General features: G+C 46.6%; 1 protein-coding gene across 1 annotated transcript in view; it reads right to left on the reverse strand.

The window, feature by feature from the left end:
- Positions 1–17,257, reverse strand: part of NFAM1 (NFAT activating protein with ITAM motif 1) — a 171,150-nt gene that overhangs the window by 62,110 nt on the left and 91,783 nt on the right. Inside the window, exons 3-4 of the mRNA XM_045292811.1 lie at positions 1,485–1,617; positions 490–572 (exon numbers count right to left, since the gene is read on the reverse strand). The gene's annotated coding sequence lies outside the window, so the exon portion shown is untranslated. The remainder of the gene's footprint in view (positions 1–489; positions 573–1,484; positions 1,618–17,257) is intronic.

Genomic DNA, 17,257 nt, shown 5'->3' on the forward strand with positions numbered 1-17,257 from the left:
ATGATATTGTTGATAAGTTTTGCATCACTCATCAAAGGGAGGTTCTTTAAGAACATGTGGAATTACCCAGGGGTGGAGACCTGGATTCAATTCCTGGCCACTGCGCCCGGTGGACAGCCACCACCCATCTGTCAGTGGCCATGCTGACCAGGTTTCAGGGGGCGCTTCTAGACTGAGGTAGACTAGGAAGAAAAGCCTGGTGATCTACTTCCAAAAATCAGCCACTGAGAGCTCTGAATCCCAACTGTCAAGTGCACAACTAGTCTTGGGGACAGCACCTGGCCAGCTAGCATTGGGCTCCGTTATGCATGTAGCACCCAGAGTCCGTGGCTGACTCAACAGCAGCTAACGACGCAGTTCAAATGACAGACGCGATTTTAAGTTTGAAAAGAACAGTGAGGTTCAAACAATAGACACGATTTGAAGTTCTTAACACAAGTTCTTAACACGTGGCTTTATGATTTCGAGAAACAAAACAGGAAATCTCACCTACTGGGGAAGTTGCCGGCTCCTTTGCTGCACTAAGGTCTCAGTGCTAGAGGGACAGCCTGGTGGGTCATTCTTCAGGGAGACTGTGGGGGCAGATAGAACAAGGGTGTCATTCCAAGCCACTCCACCTCCCTGCCCCCTCCCCGATCTAGTTCCGACCTGTTGGGGGGAGAGTTAGTGGGCTGGACTTGCCAGCCTTGCACACCCTGACTTTTCCTAATGACCTCACTGTCTCCCTCTCTGCTTCCAGCCAGTTCCCTAGCCAGCCCAGGGGGCAGCCAGCTGGTCTGGGAGGGGTTTAGAAACTCTCTCACAGGAGGCGTGTCCTCTCAGCCGTGCTCCCGCATACCCGCCACCTCCCACCCCCGACCCACCCCCGCCCCCAGTAACAGACTGTGATTTTACTGTGGAGACCATCTCCTCCCAGCACATTTAGTTGGTGTTGTCTCCTGTCCCCCGACTGGACCCAATGCAAACACACTTGACATGGGAGAGGGGAGGGGGTGGGAAATGGGAGCAGCTGGACTATTTGATTAAGAATTTAATCTGGACTATTTGGTTAAGAATTTTTTTTTAGAACCTTTCCCTCCAAATGTGATATATTTGGATATATTTGCAGCATCAGCAGAAATATCCTCCAGCCAACCGGTTTGTGATGGAGTCCCATTGTCCATCTGTGCTCGCCATTCATACAATCCTATTACAAGATTGCGTCCAATAATAGTTACCTTCATGTTTTTCCAATTTATTTTAAAAGTTGCATACAGTAAAAGCCACCCTTTGGGGTTTTGATAGGCACAAGTAGCCACTACCATGGACCACCCTATCACCTCATCACCCCCCTTGCCACCCCTCCAAATCCATCTTTGGAGTCAACCCTTCAGCTCCTTGTAAGCCCTGGGCTGTTTTCCTCCTGTCCTTTCCAGAATGTCCTAGTCATGGCATCCCATGGCTTGTTGCCTTAGAATTGGGATTCCAGTGCTTTGGTGACTCACCCATGTTGTTCCTGAATGAATCAGTGACTCCTCCGGACTGTGGAGTGGTGTCCCATTGACCGCATGGTCTACGGTCTGTTCACCTCCTCACCAGTTGAAGGGCACAATCAAATTGCTCTTAATAGTAGAGAGGCTAAGGCAAATGGAAGAAATGATGACAGAAAAGAGTTGAACAAAAAATGTCAACTGAACACCCAGTTTTGTTTTAATAATTGTATTGGGGGCTCGCACAACTCTTATCACAATCCATACATCCATGCATTGTGTCAAGCACATTTGTACATTTGTTGCCATCATTGTTCTCAAAACATTTCTTTCTACTTGAGCCATTGGTATCAGCTTCTCATCTTCCCCCTCCCTCGCCCACACTCCCCCCTCATGAACCCTTGCTAATTTATAAGTTATTATTATTTTTCAGGTCTTACACTGACCGATGTCTCTCTTTACCCACTTTTCTGTTGTCCACCACCCACCTTCCCTTTTCCCTCCTGGTATGGCTACTCTTAATATTGGTCCTGAGGGGTTTATCTGTCCTGGATTCCCTGTGTTTCTAGCTCTTATTTGTACCTGTGCACATGCTCTGGTCTAGCCAGATTTGTAAGGTAGATTTGGGGTCATGATAGTGGGGAGGGGGGAGAGGCAGCATTAAAGAACTAAAGGAAAGTTATATGTTTCATTGGTGCTATACTGCACCCTAACTGGCTCACCGACTCCCTGCGACCCTTCTGTAAGGGGATGTCCAATCATATCAATGTGAATGAAGGGGAGTACAGAGTGGAGACCCAAAGTCCATCTGTAGGCAATTGGACATCCCCTTCAGAAGGGTCGTGGGGAGTTGATGAGAAAGAAGAAACTGTTCGAAACCGAGTGTGGTGATGATTGCATAACTCTTCTTAATATGACTCAACTATTGAATTGAATGCTATGTGAATTATATGCCAATAAAAATATACGAAGAAGAGAAAAAGAAATGTTCAGATGGCAGCCTGAGAAGACAAAGTAAAATATAATCATGAAATGTGTACAGACCAAGAGTCAAAAACCAAAAAGAAAGAACATGCTCAGCTTATCTTAAACTGAAAGAACTCAAGAAAAAAAATTAAGCCTCTAGATGCAATGTTGAAAAATTCTATGTGCAAAATATTGAATGATAACAGACAGCAAAAAAGGTAGAAAGACTACATAGGGTCACTGTACCAAAGAGAACTAGTCAGCATTCAGCTGTTTCAGGAGGTGGCATCTGATCAAGGACCAACGGTGCTGAAGGAAGAAGCTCAAGCTGCCCTGAAGGCATGGACCAGAAACAAGGCTCCAGCAACTGATGGAACACCGATTGAAATGTTTCAACAAGCTGATGAAGCACTGGAAGCACTCACTCGTCTATGCCAGGAGATTTGGAAGACAGCTATTTGGCCAATTGACTGGAAGAGATCCATATCTGTTCCATTCGAGAGAAAGGTGACCCAAAATAACATGTAAATTACAGAAGAATAGTTTTTTAATAATTTTATTGGGGGCTCATACAACTCTTATCACAATCCATACAAACACCAATTGTGTCAAGCACATTTGTACATTCATTGCCCTCATCATTCTCAAAACATTTGCTCTCCACTTAAGCCCTTGGCATCAGCTCCTCATTTCCCCCCTCCCTCCTGCTCCCCCTCCCTATTGAACCCTTGATAAATTATAAATTATTATTTTGTGGTCATCCCATAATGGCTGCAGCAATACATTGAGAAGGAACTCCCAGAAATTCAGCTCAGTCTCAGAAGAGGATGTGGAACAAGAGATAGCATTGCTGGTGTCAGCTGGATCTTGGCTGAAATCAGATAATACCAGAGAGATGTTTACTTGTATTTTATTGATTATGCAAATGTATTTGACTGTGGGGACCACAACAACTTATAGATAGCCTTGAGAGGGATGGAAATTCCAGAACACTTCATGGTGCACCTTGGGAACCTGTATCTAAACCAAAAGGCAGTTGTGTGAACAGAACAAGGGAATACTAAGTGGTTTAAAATCACGAAAGGCGTGCATCAGGGCTGTATCCTCTCACCACACTTATTCAATCTGCGTGCTGAGTAAATCACCAGCGAACCTGGATGAGAGGAAGAATGCAGCATTGGGAGGAAGGTTTCTTAATAACCCGCAGTGTGCAGGTGACACACCTGGCTTGTTGAAAGTGAGCGGACCGGAAGCATTAGAAGGATTGCAGCCTTGAGTAAGGATTGCAGCTCAATGGAGAGAAAACCTAAATTCTCACAACCGGGTGAATCAGTAACATCGTGGTAAAAGAGGAAAGATTGAAGCTATCAAGGGTTTCCTCTAGCTTGGATCCACAATCAGCGCTCAAGGAAGCAGCAGTCAAGAGATCAAACGATGCATTGCGTTGGGTAAATCTGTTGTACAAGACCTCGTTAAAGTGTTGAAAAGCAGGGATGTTACTTTAAGGACTAAGGGGCACTGACCCAACCCATGGTATTTCAATGGCCTCGTATATGTCGGACATTGAGTAATGAAGACAGAAGAAAAATGGGTGCATTTGAATTACGGTGCTGGAGAAGACTATTGAAAAGTACCGGGGACTGCCAAAAGGACAAAGCAATCTACCTTGGAAGGAGTGCAGCCAGAATGTTCCTTAGATGGTCAGACTTTGTCTCGTGTACTTTGGACTTATCAGGAGAGCTCAATCCCTGAAAAAGGACATCACGCAAGGGGACATAGAGGGGCAGCAAAGAAGAGGAAGGCTCTCAGTGAGATGGATGGACACAGTGACTGCAACATGGGCTCAAACATGAGAACACTTGTGAGGACAGTGGGCAGGACTGGGCCAACAGTATTTCATTCTGTTGTATATAAGGTCGCTGGAAGTCAGAATCCACTTGACGCCAAACAATCACATAGAGAGGTTTGTATCGAGGAAATGATAAACATATTTATAGAGATGGACAAGTTTCACATCTGTGGGTCAATTGCCAGGCTGGAGGCTTCTCCTGACTCATGAAGGTGCAGGGCCTGATGACCCCAGTCAGACGGTAGGTTTATGGCTGTCGAGATGAATGGATCTAATGTTGGCAGGTAAGACGGCAGGTTGCCGAGGACTCCAAGGATGACAGGTAAGACAGCTTGCTACCGGCTCAAGTTCAAAGAACCGGAGGTCACAGGATGAGCCACATGTTATTAGCAGAGACCAGTCCCTGGAGAGGGGCACCATGTTTGGTAAGGTAGAGGGTATGGATGGACACAGTGGCTGAAACAATGGGCTCAAGCAGAGCAGCCTTTGGGGGAGGGCACAGGACTGGAAGTTCTTCCTTCTGCTGCACAGAGGGGCACTTTGGGTCAGAATCAACTGAGCACCACCGAATACCACCACCACCACCCAGGGTGAGACAGGATCTCGTTGGCATTTGGATTTGCATCTAATTGCTAATGACGTTGTGCATTGTAGCAGATACATAATCTGGTGTCAATGTAGGACTTGAGAGGGTTAAGAGTGAAGGGGTGGAATCTAGTCTGCCGATCGGGATATAGCTGTTGAGGCCTCTGTGTGGGCATGGCCTTCTCCTGAGGATTCTGGGAACTCCTGGATTTCCTCCTTGGAGGCAGGAGACTCTCTCTGCTCGTTCCCTGAGAAACACTCTACTGACAAGACACATGGCACTACGCTGATAGACCCCATGCCCTGGGAATTGGAGGAGCCCCGTGGAGACCCCTGCCAGCGCTGGGATGCTTACATTGCCACTGGATCCGCAAGACTTCCCACCCACTGGCCTGTGATCTTCCTGCATTCAGGGTCATTGCATGTGTTTCATGAGTCTGAAGAGGACTTTGTAGATTGGTATCAGACATATGGGCTAATATTGGACTATGGACTTGATCTGGACTGGGCTGGGATGTTTTCTCAATATTCAATCAATTGCTCTCATATAGCAATCTCTTTCTTATACACATAAGTGCATCTATGAATTTGTTTCTCTAGTCTACCTGGACTAACACACGCATCATTAAAAAATTATTGTGAATTCGAGGGTTATCAGCTTAGACCATTTCTTTTATTGAACAACTTATCCAACCTCTTGATAGTTGCCCATTTCCATCATTTTCCCCTCCTCACTCCCTCTTATTATCTTCCCCGTCACGGAAGTTAGCACCTTCCTACCCTCTAGACTACTGCACCCCCTTCCACTCCTCCAAACCAAAGCAGACTCACTGCCCTCGAGTCAATTCCAACTCATAGTGACCCTATCGGACGGAGTCGAACTGCCCCTGGGGGTGGCGGTGGGGGTTTCCAAGACTGTAGCTCTCTACGGGCGTAGAAAGCCTCATCGTTCTCCCATGGAGCCGCTGGTGGTTTCGAACTGCTGACCTTGTGGCTAGCAGCCCAGCGTGTAACTCACTCTGCCACCCTGCCTCCTCCTCCTGGTGACGATCGACGACCGTTCCTTCAGGGCGACATCGTGCATCTTTTTATGAGCTTATTGGACATCTTCACGTCTTGGGGTGAGACGTCTGTTCAAGTCCTCTGCCCATTTTTTCCCCAACTGCTTCTTTTATCTTTCTGTCGTTAGAGGGTAGCTTTTTTTTTAACCTCACTAGCCTTGCTCCTAAGGAACACTTGTCTGAACTTCTAGCCGCGTGTGTGAGGGTCCAGGCGGTGAGTTTTGACAACCGCACAGTTCGAATGGCTCCGTTCAGCCCTCTGACTTCCTGGCCACTGTCCAGTTTTCACATGCGTATCCGGCTATTGCAGAGACCACCGCTGTGCCGGGCCCACCTTCGCCCTCTAAGTGACACCGTAGCCTTTGCAGCCAGATTTGCCAAGTCCATCACTGCATGGATGTACAAATACATCGCCGTTTGTCCTTTCTTTTCAAAGAGGCAAGAACAAAACCCCAAACCTCGCTGGATACAACCTCCCTTTCATGCCATTTCCTTCGTTCTTCTCACAAGTAAACTGTACACTTGTTCCCGTTCTACTCAGCCTCCATCCTCTCCTCTCTACTGATGTGGTCTGGTCCAGGCCACCAATGGCACGTGGGCTGGGAATCCAGTGGTCACATCCCACTTGGCCCATCAATCACAGTAACTCAGGGATGTGGCCTGAATTGCGGACCACCAGGTCTTGCCTGCTTTCCCCTCTCCTGCTGGCTGCTCCTTCTCAGCACTGGTGCTGGCTTCTCTGCATCACACCCTCTACATGATGGCAAGGCCAGGCCCTCCTCCCCTCTAGCCCCTTACGTGACCTTACTCATCTCATAGATTGAAATCCCACTAGAGGCTGACAGCTCTGAGTCCTGTATTGCTGGCCCAGAAATCTTCCCCAACTCCATACACATCGAACCAACAACCTACTAACATCTCTGCTAGGAATTCAGTGGGCTTCTCAGACTTCACATGTTGTTATGAGCTGAATTGTCTCCCTCAAAACTTATACTGATGAAGAAAAAACAAAAACAAAGTTATACTGACGTCTCAACCCCCGGGTCCCAGGTCTGTAGTCTGTAAATAAGACTCTGCTTGCAACTAGGAGTCATGGTGGAGTAGGATGGGTCCTTAACCTAATCCCTTTTAAATTATTAAAAGAGCAGAGTAGACAGGATGCAAAGGGAATGTGATAGGTAGGTTTATTGTGCCAACCTGGAAAATTGGAACATGTAGGATTAATCAGGTCACAGTAAAGAGATAAATGGCTCTGCAAGGGCCGCCCCCCTCTCTCTTACTCTCTGGTGACTGGAGCGTGCATGCTGCAGCTGTAGGTAGCTCTCTGCCTCAACCTGTGAGCTACACTACCTGTGGGACAGGCCAACCCGTGGATCATGTTACTAGAGATTGAGGCTCCTTTGAGACCTGCTTCGCCACGCTGCTGGTGCGTATATTGCTTGAGCTTGGGGCTGGTGGCTCCTGTCGCCTTGCATTGCTTGCATTCAATATCCCATCAGGGCCTGCTTCGCTAAACTCCTGAGCTACTAACTGTTGGTGACCCTTCTGGCTGTTTGCTGTCTGTGGGCAGACTCTGCTTGCTTTGCCCCAGGGAGGGACTCTGCCATCTGCTTCCTTGACCTTGGACCTGGCAGGCCATGTGAGTTGAAGGACGTCCAGTGTATTAACTGTTCCACGGAAGTGAGTTGAACTGAGCCCTCTGTACTGCTGTGTGGACTAATAGCTGTTATATTCCTTCATGATTATATAAATATAATCACGACTGTCCTGGTTTTGTTTCTCTAGAGAACCCTGCCTAACACAGGGGGGATTCCCTGGGACGATGGAGGCAGATGTGTCTACAAGCCAGAAAAGGAACACTGAGGACTTGTGGCAGTCACAGGAACTAGCAGAGAAGCCCACAAAAGGAAACGACATGGCTGAGACCCTGATTCGGAGTCTGGGCCTCCAGAACTGTGAGAAAATAAAGATCTGTTCTTGAAAGTCACCCACTTGTGGTATTTTCTGTGACAGCAGCTCCAGGACACCAAGACACATCCAAAGCCGTGGCTGCACTCCTGCTTGCCAACCTGCCTGTGTTAGTCCAGGTAGACCAGAGAAATAAATCCAGGGAGACTCATATGTGTATAAGAAAGAGCTTTCTATACAGGAGCAATTGAATATTGAGAAAACATCCCAGCCCAGTCCAGATCAAGTCCATAAGTCCAATATTAGCCCATGTGCCTGATACCAATGCATAAATTCCTCTTCAGACTTAAGCATCACATACAATGACCCTGAATGCAGGAAGATCACAGGCCAGTGGGTGGGAAGTCTTGTGGATCCAGTGGCAATGTAAGCATCTCAGCACTGGCAGGGGTCTCCACGGGGCTCCTCCAGCTCAGGGCACTAGCGGAGTTCCATGTGTCTGGTCAGCTGCAATGACCCCTAGGGAGTGAGTCTGTATCCCAACTCCAGCGAGCTATTGAGCTCCTTAGCGCTTCCAACTGAGGTCATCAAGCTGCCATTTGATATTGACAGGCTAAACTCCACCCCTTCACTCTGAATCCTCTCAAATTGATAACAGATGATGTACCTACCACACTGCCCTTCCCATAGTCCAGCCCATCTGAGTGGAGGACGAGGTCTACTTACCAGTTGTTGAGGCCAAGGCTTTGAGGGTCATCTCTGGCCCTCGGTTTCTCTTATACTTGTATCAAATCTATGCACAAAGCCCACTGAATATATATTCAGGGTATAACTTCTCTACCAAGCTCACCATCAGCCTACTCTGGATTCTTGCATAAAGCTGTAACGGATCCCTGCTTCTATCTCCCTTCACCCCCTGCCTCAACCTCTTGTTAAGTCTCTACACAGCCTCTACTACAGCGGTTCTCAACCTGTGGGTCGCAACCCCTTGGGGGGGGGGTCGAACGACCCTTTGACAGGGATCCTCCGATTCATCACAGTAGCAAAATGATAGTGATGAAGTAGCAACAAAAATAATTTTCTGGTTGGGGGGTCACCACCACATGAGGAACTGTATGAAAGGGTCGTGGCATGAGGAAGGTAGAGAACCACTGGTCTACAGCCTCCAGCCGAGACTCCACACAGCAGCTAGAGATATCCCTTAAAATGCAACTCAGAGCGGTCACAGCTCCACTCAGCACCTGAGGGTACTAAAGAGATGATGAATTTGTCATCCCCCACATCGGAAAACATAGTATGATCTGATTCGACATGGCTAACGACGGTCTGCTTCAGCTCGTGCATTAGGTGTTCCATTTTACCTTTGATATGTTGCAGCTTTCTGAGATTTCTAGTGTGTACATCCCACGTTCAGATGATTCATGCCTGGTTGCAGCTGTTTCTTCTCATCCAGAGGCCCGCTCCATCCGCAAAGCTTTGCACGGTTCACATCATTAGGAGGGGCTTGATTTTGAAGAGGCAGCTCTTCCCCGATCGTATCTGCGATGGCTTCCACCCTGAGGGCTCACCCTCTGGCACTCCATCAGACAATGTGCTGCTGCTATTGCTAAGGGTCACAGTGACGAGTCCTTCATGAGCGGACAGCCTGTTCCTGCTTCCTAGTGTTTTCTTAGTCTGGACGCTCCTGTGAAACCTGTTCATCATGGGTGACCTGGCTGGTACTTGAAATATCAGTGGCATCGCCTGGAGCCTCACAGCAAGAGGAACGTTACCACAGTATGGCCCACCGACAGCTGAGTGGAGCGCTTACCAGTGGAGGGTGTGTCTCTAGCCAATCAGATGGAGACACAGAAAAGGCCAGATTTGGCACAGAGGCAAGGACGCAGACACAGGGGAAGACAGATGCCAGGCCACATGGCCATCTTTGCAGCACTGGGGACCGGAAACTGACAAGAGATAAGCACTTTCCCCATCAGAGAGGAGAGAGAGAAAGAGACTTCCCCTAGAGCCCATGCCCTAAGTTTGGACTTCTAAACTATAAGATAATAAAACTTCTATTTCTTAAAGCTACCCATTTGTAGAATTTGTTAGAGCAGTGGCACTTCAACAGAAATTTATCGAATAGATACATTACCACTGCAATTGCAAATTTAATGAGAAGGACAAAAAATCTTGAAACTTTTTTTTTTTTTAGTTTCAAATGCCAGACATCTCCCTAGGAGACAAAATCCAGCTGGCAGGGTTCTGTCACCTCAAATTAACTCAGAAATCAGAGATCCAGGAAATGCCATCTCTGTGATGGCTCTACACCTTTGGTGCTGACCCGGGGCTGCTGCTTCCTGAGAGAAATCTAGAAATGGGCTTAAGTGGCGAGACTGTGGCCGATTGAGTCAGGGCTCAGCTAGTCGGGGAGTGAGAGCCATAATGTCCGGGGAGGAGGGATTCCAAGGTGTTTGTATTCCATCGGGTGGAGATGTGCTCCAGAGCCCACGCTGAGAGGGTGGACATGGTCATTCCAAACACTTTTCAGGCTGTTTTTTCTGGGGTTCCAGGCAATTCACCCCAGAGCTGACTTCCCTATCTACAGGAAATCTAGGTTGGCCAAATCCCTGCTCTGGAGCCCCCACTTATGGCCTCATCACCAAGCAGGACCCCCAGTCTGAATCAACAAGCACTTCAGTCCAGCCTCTTTCCAGTTGACGCCTTCCTCCTCTCCCTCTCCAGGATGAGCAGCCCCCTACCCCCCGCGGTCCCTGCAGGAGCAGACGCCCCGCCCCCTTTCATTATTCTGCATCCCACACAGATACTTGGGGAGCTTCAGATGCCACGCGTGGTGTCCCCGATCCCAGCCACAGGACACTGACAAAGACAGGGCCGCTGACCTACAGGAATTCAGACGTTAGCTGAGGAGACAGAATGAACCATGTGATGGGGCAGTCAGACAGCCGAGCTGCAGGTGTAGCGGAATCCCAGGATGTAAAAAGGGGGCATAGAGGTGGGACCCACAGCCAGAGCTCATATTTTTGTCCCGAGCAAGGAGGAAGTCACTAAACATTTTAAAACAAGGTGTAACATCATCAGATCTGGGTTTCAGAGAGAGCGCTGGGACTTTCAAGGGCAAGATTGGGGACTGGTCCTGACGCTGTGGCTGCTGCGCAGTCAGCGAGTGTTAACGGACAGCCTTCTCTGGTCAAGCTCTGCTTGGGCTCTGGGAGGACAGCGCTGAGGAAGAGCCACCAACCCCCTCCTTTTGGATGCCCTAATTCAGTCAAAAACAAAAACAAACAGACAGACAAACAAACCACCTCAGATTCCCCTGCCGGTGCCCTATGGTCTATGTTCGCAGAGTCAGAAGAATGAGGCAGGGATACAGGCGCGCCTGCAGGGATAGACACTATGATCTGGTGATGCTCGGTAAGGAGACGCATTCACTGAAACGGTCATCGTGTGATAACCATCCAGGGCGTGACTTTGTATTGAGTTGTTAAGGATCGCCTCATTGAGAACCCTGTTATTGCTTCTCCTCTGTTGCCTTCCCAAATAGCCCCTTGACCAACCTTGGGTTTGAATGTTCACTTTCGTGGAAGCCAAGCATGGACCTGGCAAGGTCACCTTGGATTTAGTTGATGAACAGCCTATGGTTGATTGAGATGCATGAGCCAGCTGCTGGGTCTGGCTACTCTCCTCTAGTGACCTGTCACTCCACTCCCTCAAAGGCTATATGGTAGGGATGGGGGACACAGGCTTTGAAGCCAGATGGCTGGGTTGGACCCAGCTCTACAAATAAATAGATGTGACACAAGAAAGCTCTCCCTTACCAGGAGAAAACCAACATGTGCAAGGAAGGGTGGGTTTCGAGTATCATTATTTGGCAACTATCAAAGTAATAATGAATTGAGTCAAAAAGCACCAGTTGGTGCTGAGATTTATGGATGAAAACGGAATGAAGGTTGGGATGGATTTCATATCATTTCAAAGTATTCTCACTACAAAATATTCATTAATTGCGGTAGGAAAAATGAGAACAACTTTATGGTGGAGAAACCTGTTAGCTAGCATCTTAGCCCAGGGAACAATATTAACACCAACTCCAGTAATAAAGCAAATAAACAGCCTATAGGTTGCAATAAAATAGGCACAGCTTTTGTGATATTCCAGCAAAAATACCTGGCCCTAGGTCTAATCATGAAGAAAATCGGATAATCTTAAGTAAAAGGGCATTCTCCGAAATGACTGGTCTATAGTCTTAAAAAATTGTCAAGATGAAATATTTCACCCCATCCACACCAATACCAAGAACCTAATCAAACTCACAGCCATCGATTCGATCCTGATTCACAGTGACCCTATAGAACAGAGCAGAACGAACGACTCCATAGGGTTTCCACGACTGGAAATCCACACAGAAGCAAACGGGCTCATCGTTCTCCCATGGAACGGCCGGTGTGTTTGAACAGCTGACCTTTGGGTTAGCAGCTCAGCACTTAATTCACGGCACCACCACACCAATAAGCCCCTTAAAGAGAAATGATCTAAATATTCAAATGAAATGACAGAGATGGTCATATGGAACAATTAAAAAGAAAGAAAGGCTCACCTATGCACTATCTACAGGAAATACATTTCAAATATAAAGACATAAATTGGTGAAAAAACAGAAGGTTAGAAAGGTCATACCACCCAAACACTCATCAAAAGAAACTGATACCAGACAAAAACTTCAGAGCAGAAGCTATTATCATGGGGAAATAAAGCAATTTAATGATGATTAAAGGGCCAGTATTCAAAGGATGTAACCATTCTCCACCTATTAACAGTTTCTAAATGCATAAAGTAAAAACCTGACAGAACCGCACAATACCTGAGAAGCAGACAAATCCACAGTCGCCATTGGAAGTTTCAATATAGATTCAGTCATTGATGGAACAAGTAGGCGGAAAATAGTAAGTATGGAGGAAGGCTGAAAAATGCTCTTGTGTAGTGGTCATGCTTTGGGCTACAATACGCACAGTCGGCAGTTCGAAACCACCAGCCGTTTCACAGGAGAAAGATGAGACCGTTTGCTTCTGCGTCGATTTCCAGCCTTGGAAACTCATTCGATAGGGTCACGATGAATCAGATGGAATCCAGGCAGTGAGGTTGATTAGGCCTTTGGTATTGGTGTGGGCTGGTTGGAATAGTTCATCTTGACATTTTTCAAGCTCATAGATCAGTCATTTGGGCGACTGCCCTTTGATTTGAGTTTGTTGGATTTTCTTCATGATTAGACCCAGAGCCAGGTATTTTTGCTGGAATATTACAAAAGCTATGCTCTGGGCTTTCTACTGGCATAAGCATTCCAGTCTCGGAAACCCAGAGGGGCCGCGGTGAGTCAGCATGGACTTGGTGGCAGTGAGAGATGGCCCGGTTAATGAGTTAAGGAGCCATAGTGACGCAAGGGTGACGCACGCGCTCGCACAGGCTGGCACTGGGAACCCGTTCAGTGGCTCTGGCATTCTGCAACCATGGCAGCGATCATCAAGGAAACCTTCGAGGACAACTCTGCTCTGTCACGTGGGGCTGTGACACGTCAAGATCCACGGACCTGGTCACGGCAATCCACCAGCTTGACCTGGAGACATTGACAGAGCCCTTTGCCCAACAGCAGCCTCTACACCCTTCTCCAGGTCACACCGGGTGTGCACCAACACAGACCACATTCTGAGTCATTCACGAGGCCTCCGTCAATTCCAGCAGCCACAAGGGATACAAAAGAGGTTCGCTTAGTCTAATGGAATTAAATTAGAAATCCAAATCACGAAAGTCTCAAAAACTTCCCTGACCTTTGAAAACTAAATAACACTTCTAAATGAGCCAGGGATCAAAGAAGAAATCAAGAGAGAAATTAAAAAGTATTTTGAATGGTCTGAAAAGGAAAGCACAACTTAATAGCGTTTGCAGACTGATGTTACCTGTACACTGTTTATAAATGCTTCCTTAGGACGTGGAGAAACAGCCCCTCGATGCCTAGTTTGCTGAAAGGCTTTTTGTCTTGTTTCATTTGAAATCCTAAATGGGTTTGGGGTTTTGTCAAATGCTCTGCCTATGTCGAATGCTATGAGCCTACGCTTTTCTTCCTTCGCCTGTTGACATGGTGGATTATGTTCATTGATTTTCAAATATTGAACTAGCCTTGCATGTGGAGAATATAGTACGCTTGAATGCAGTGTGTAGCATGCTTTTTAGACATTGCTGCATTATTTGATCTGCCAACATTTGGTTAAGGATTTCTGCAGATACGTTTCTGAGAGCTAGAGCTCTGTGGTTTCCAATTTTTGGACTGTCTTTGTCTGGCTAGGGTAATACTGGCCTCATGAAATGATTTGGGAAGTGTCCCAACCTATTCTTTCAGGAAGAGATGTGTAAAATAGCCTTTAAATCTTCATTACGTGTGTGTAAGATTCTCCACGGATGCCATCCCATCTTAACCTGCAGAAGTCTTTTCAGGAGAGTTTTAATTATGAATTCAATTTCTTTAATGGGCATAGGACAAGTCGTATTATCTATTTCATCTTGGTAGAATTTTGGCAGTTTGTAGTCTTTGTGGAATTGGTCTAGTTCTTCTCATTTGTTGAATTTATGAGCATAAAGTTGCTCATACTATTCTGTTATTAAAAGAAGCCCTGAAGTGCTGTCCAGTAAGTGTTAGACTGCTAACTACAAGGTTGGCAGTTCAAACACACAGGGTGCACTGAGGAAAACAAATGAGGCTTTCTGCTCCCATAAAGATTGATAAAGTCTGGGAAATCCTATATAGGGTTGCTGACTGCATGGTGGTGCATTTACTCCTTTGTTATCTTCTAGTGGCTGTAGGATCTGTACTGATTTTTTGTTTGTTTGTTTGTTTTTATTGATTTGAGCCTTCTCTCTTTTCATTTAAAAATGTTTTTTAGTGTGAATTAGATGAAGGTTTACGGAGCAAATCATCAGTTTTACATTCAACAATTCATAGACATTTTAACACATCCATTGCAGTCCCTCCATGTACCATCAACCACTCTGCTCCCACCCACCCCTGCATCCTCCCCCCTGCTGTGGTTCCTGTTCCCTAATCCTCTGAACTTTGATGTTGGGCAAATACTTCTGCTTTGATCTCGGATGGTTTTTTGTTCTGTTTTTTGAAATCACAGAGGTAGATTCAGTTCCAGACCTGAAGAGTGAGTCATAGTTCAGGCATCCCACCTGTCTTGTTCTGACCAAATGGGATATACTGAAGATAGAACACCTGTGTACATCGAAAGAATTCACCAAGAGAGTAATAAGAGAGTCCACGGACTGGGAAAACATCTTTAGCAATGACACATCAGACAAAGGCCTTATTACTAAAATCTACAATACTCTGCTAGCTTCCAAAAAGAAAAAACTAATTGCTCACTGAGGAGGTGGGCAAAGGACCTGAACAGAAGTTTCACAGGGGCAGAAATCAAATGGCCAACAAACATATGAGAAAATGTTCCCGATCTTTAGGCATAAGAGAAATGCAAATTAAAACAATGAGGTACCACCTAACACCCTCAAAGATAGCCCAATTCAAAACATCAGAAAGCAACAAGTGTAGGAGGAGCTGTGGGGAGACAGGAACTCTCATCCACTGCTGGTGGACATGTAAGTATGTACGACCATTATGGAAATCGATCTGGCGATATCTAAAACAGATGGAAATTGAACTACCATATGACCCAGCAATCCCCCTACTGGGCATATACCCAGAAGAGGCAAGAAACAAACCAAGGCCAGACATCTGTGCTCCAATCAATGTTCATTGCGGCACAGGTCACAATTGCAAGGAGTTGGAAACAACCCAAATTTCCATCAACTGATGAGTGGATTAAAAAGCTGTGGTATATACATACAATGGAGTATTACGCATCACTAAAAAACAGTGATGAACGTATGAAGCACATCGCTGCATGGGAAGAACTGGAGAAAATCATGCTAAGTGAAGTAAGCCAAGCAAAAAAGGACAAGTTCAACATGAGTCCGCTGAGGTAAGCTTTAAAAAAAAAAATGCAAAAGGGGCATAGGGAAAAAGGTACTGTATACAAACATTCCTGGGGTGAGGACCAGGTAATATGGCAGGGACCAGACCAAATACAGGGATACATATGGTAGACAACTAAAAAGGAGGTGGGGAAAGGGGGAAAAAAATTAATAAAGAAATGGGTAGCGGGGGCACAGGGCACTAGCCCACCCAAGGGGAGGGTATTGTTTATATCTCCACAGGGAAAGAGGGACCAGACCAACCCAGTGCTCCAAGATGTGAATGCAATATGCCAGCATGGAGTAGGGAACCAGTGGAGGGGTCTGAGGGGCCGGCTCCAATCCCAACTCCGTGGACACCTGCCCCTCCCCCCAGAAGAATTTATTTCAGAAGACGGCACTGAATCTGCAGCTCCGGGAGAGGGACATATCTGATCAGTGCACACGGGAGCAAATGAAGGGGGAGGAGGAGAGAGTGGAGCACATCCTGGTCCACCAGCCCTTGAGGACCATGTTCCCACTCAGAGCAGCCAGTCCACAGAGAGGACCACATGGCTGGCCCCGTGATGAAACACGACGTCCCTCACTGATCCATAGCCCTACAGGTGACAACACCGGAGACACAGCAAGACACTAAGGGGGTGCAGCAGAACAGCAAGGGAGCAAGAGCAGTAAGGTCCTCAGGGAATGCCGAAGGTGGACTTTGGGGCCAGGGCTTGGTGCCCCAACAGACTGGACTGGAAAACATTACTAAAGGCCAACAAACAGTCCTTGAGCTAACTACAAGCTTTTCTTTCTTGTGTTTTGTTTTTGTCATTGGTTTGTTGTTGTTGCTGTTTTGTTGTATATTGTTGCTTGGTTTTGCTCTGTCTTGTTTTTGTGCATGTCATTATTTCCGTAGGTCTGTCTAAATAAGATAGGCTGGATGACTAATCTGAAGGAGAAAACAACGAGACCGAAAGTTCCGGGGGGACAAGGGAGAGGGGGAGGTGAGGGGAAAGGTAATGATGTTAACAAACCCAGGGACAAGGGAACAACAAATGATCCAAATCAGTGGTGAGGAGGGTGTAGAAGGCCTGGTAGGGCATGATCAAGGGCAATGTAACCAAGAGGAATTACTGAAACACAAATGAAGGCTGAGCATGATAGTGGGACAAGAGGAAAGTAAAGGGAAATAGAGGTAAGAACTAGGAGGCAAAGGGCATTTATAGAGGGCAAGATACAGCCATGTACATATGTAAATATATTTATATATGACGATGGGGAAATAGATCTATGTGCATATATTTATAGGTTTCGTATTAAGGTAGCAGATAGGCATTAGGCCTCCACTCAAGTACTCCCTCATTGCAAGAATACTTTGTTCCTATTAAATTGGCATTCTATGATGCTCATCTTCC

The sequence above is a fragment of the Echinops telfairi genome, unplaced genomic scaffold, assembly GCF_000313985.2.
Source record: "Echinops telfairi isolate 266 unplaced genomic scaffold, ASM31398v2 ScPeMD7_2;HRSCAF=8, whole genome shotgun sequence".
NCBI classification, from domain to species: Eukaryota; Metazoa; Chordata; class Mammalia; order Afrosoricida; family Tenrecidae; genus Echinops; species Echinops telfairi.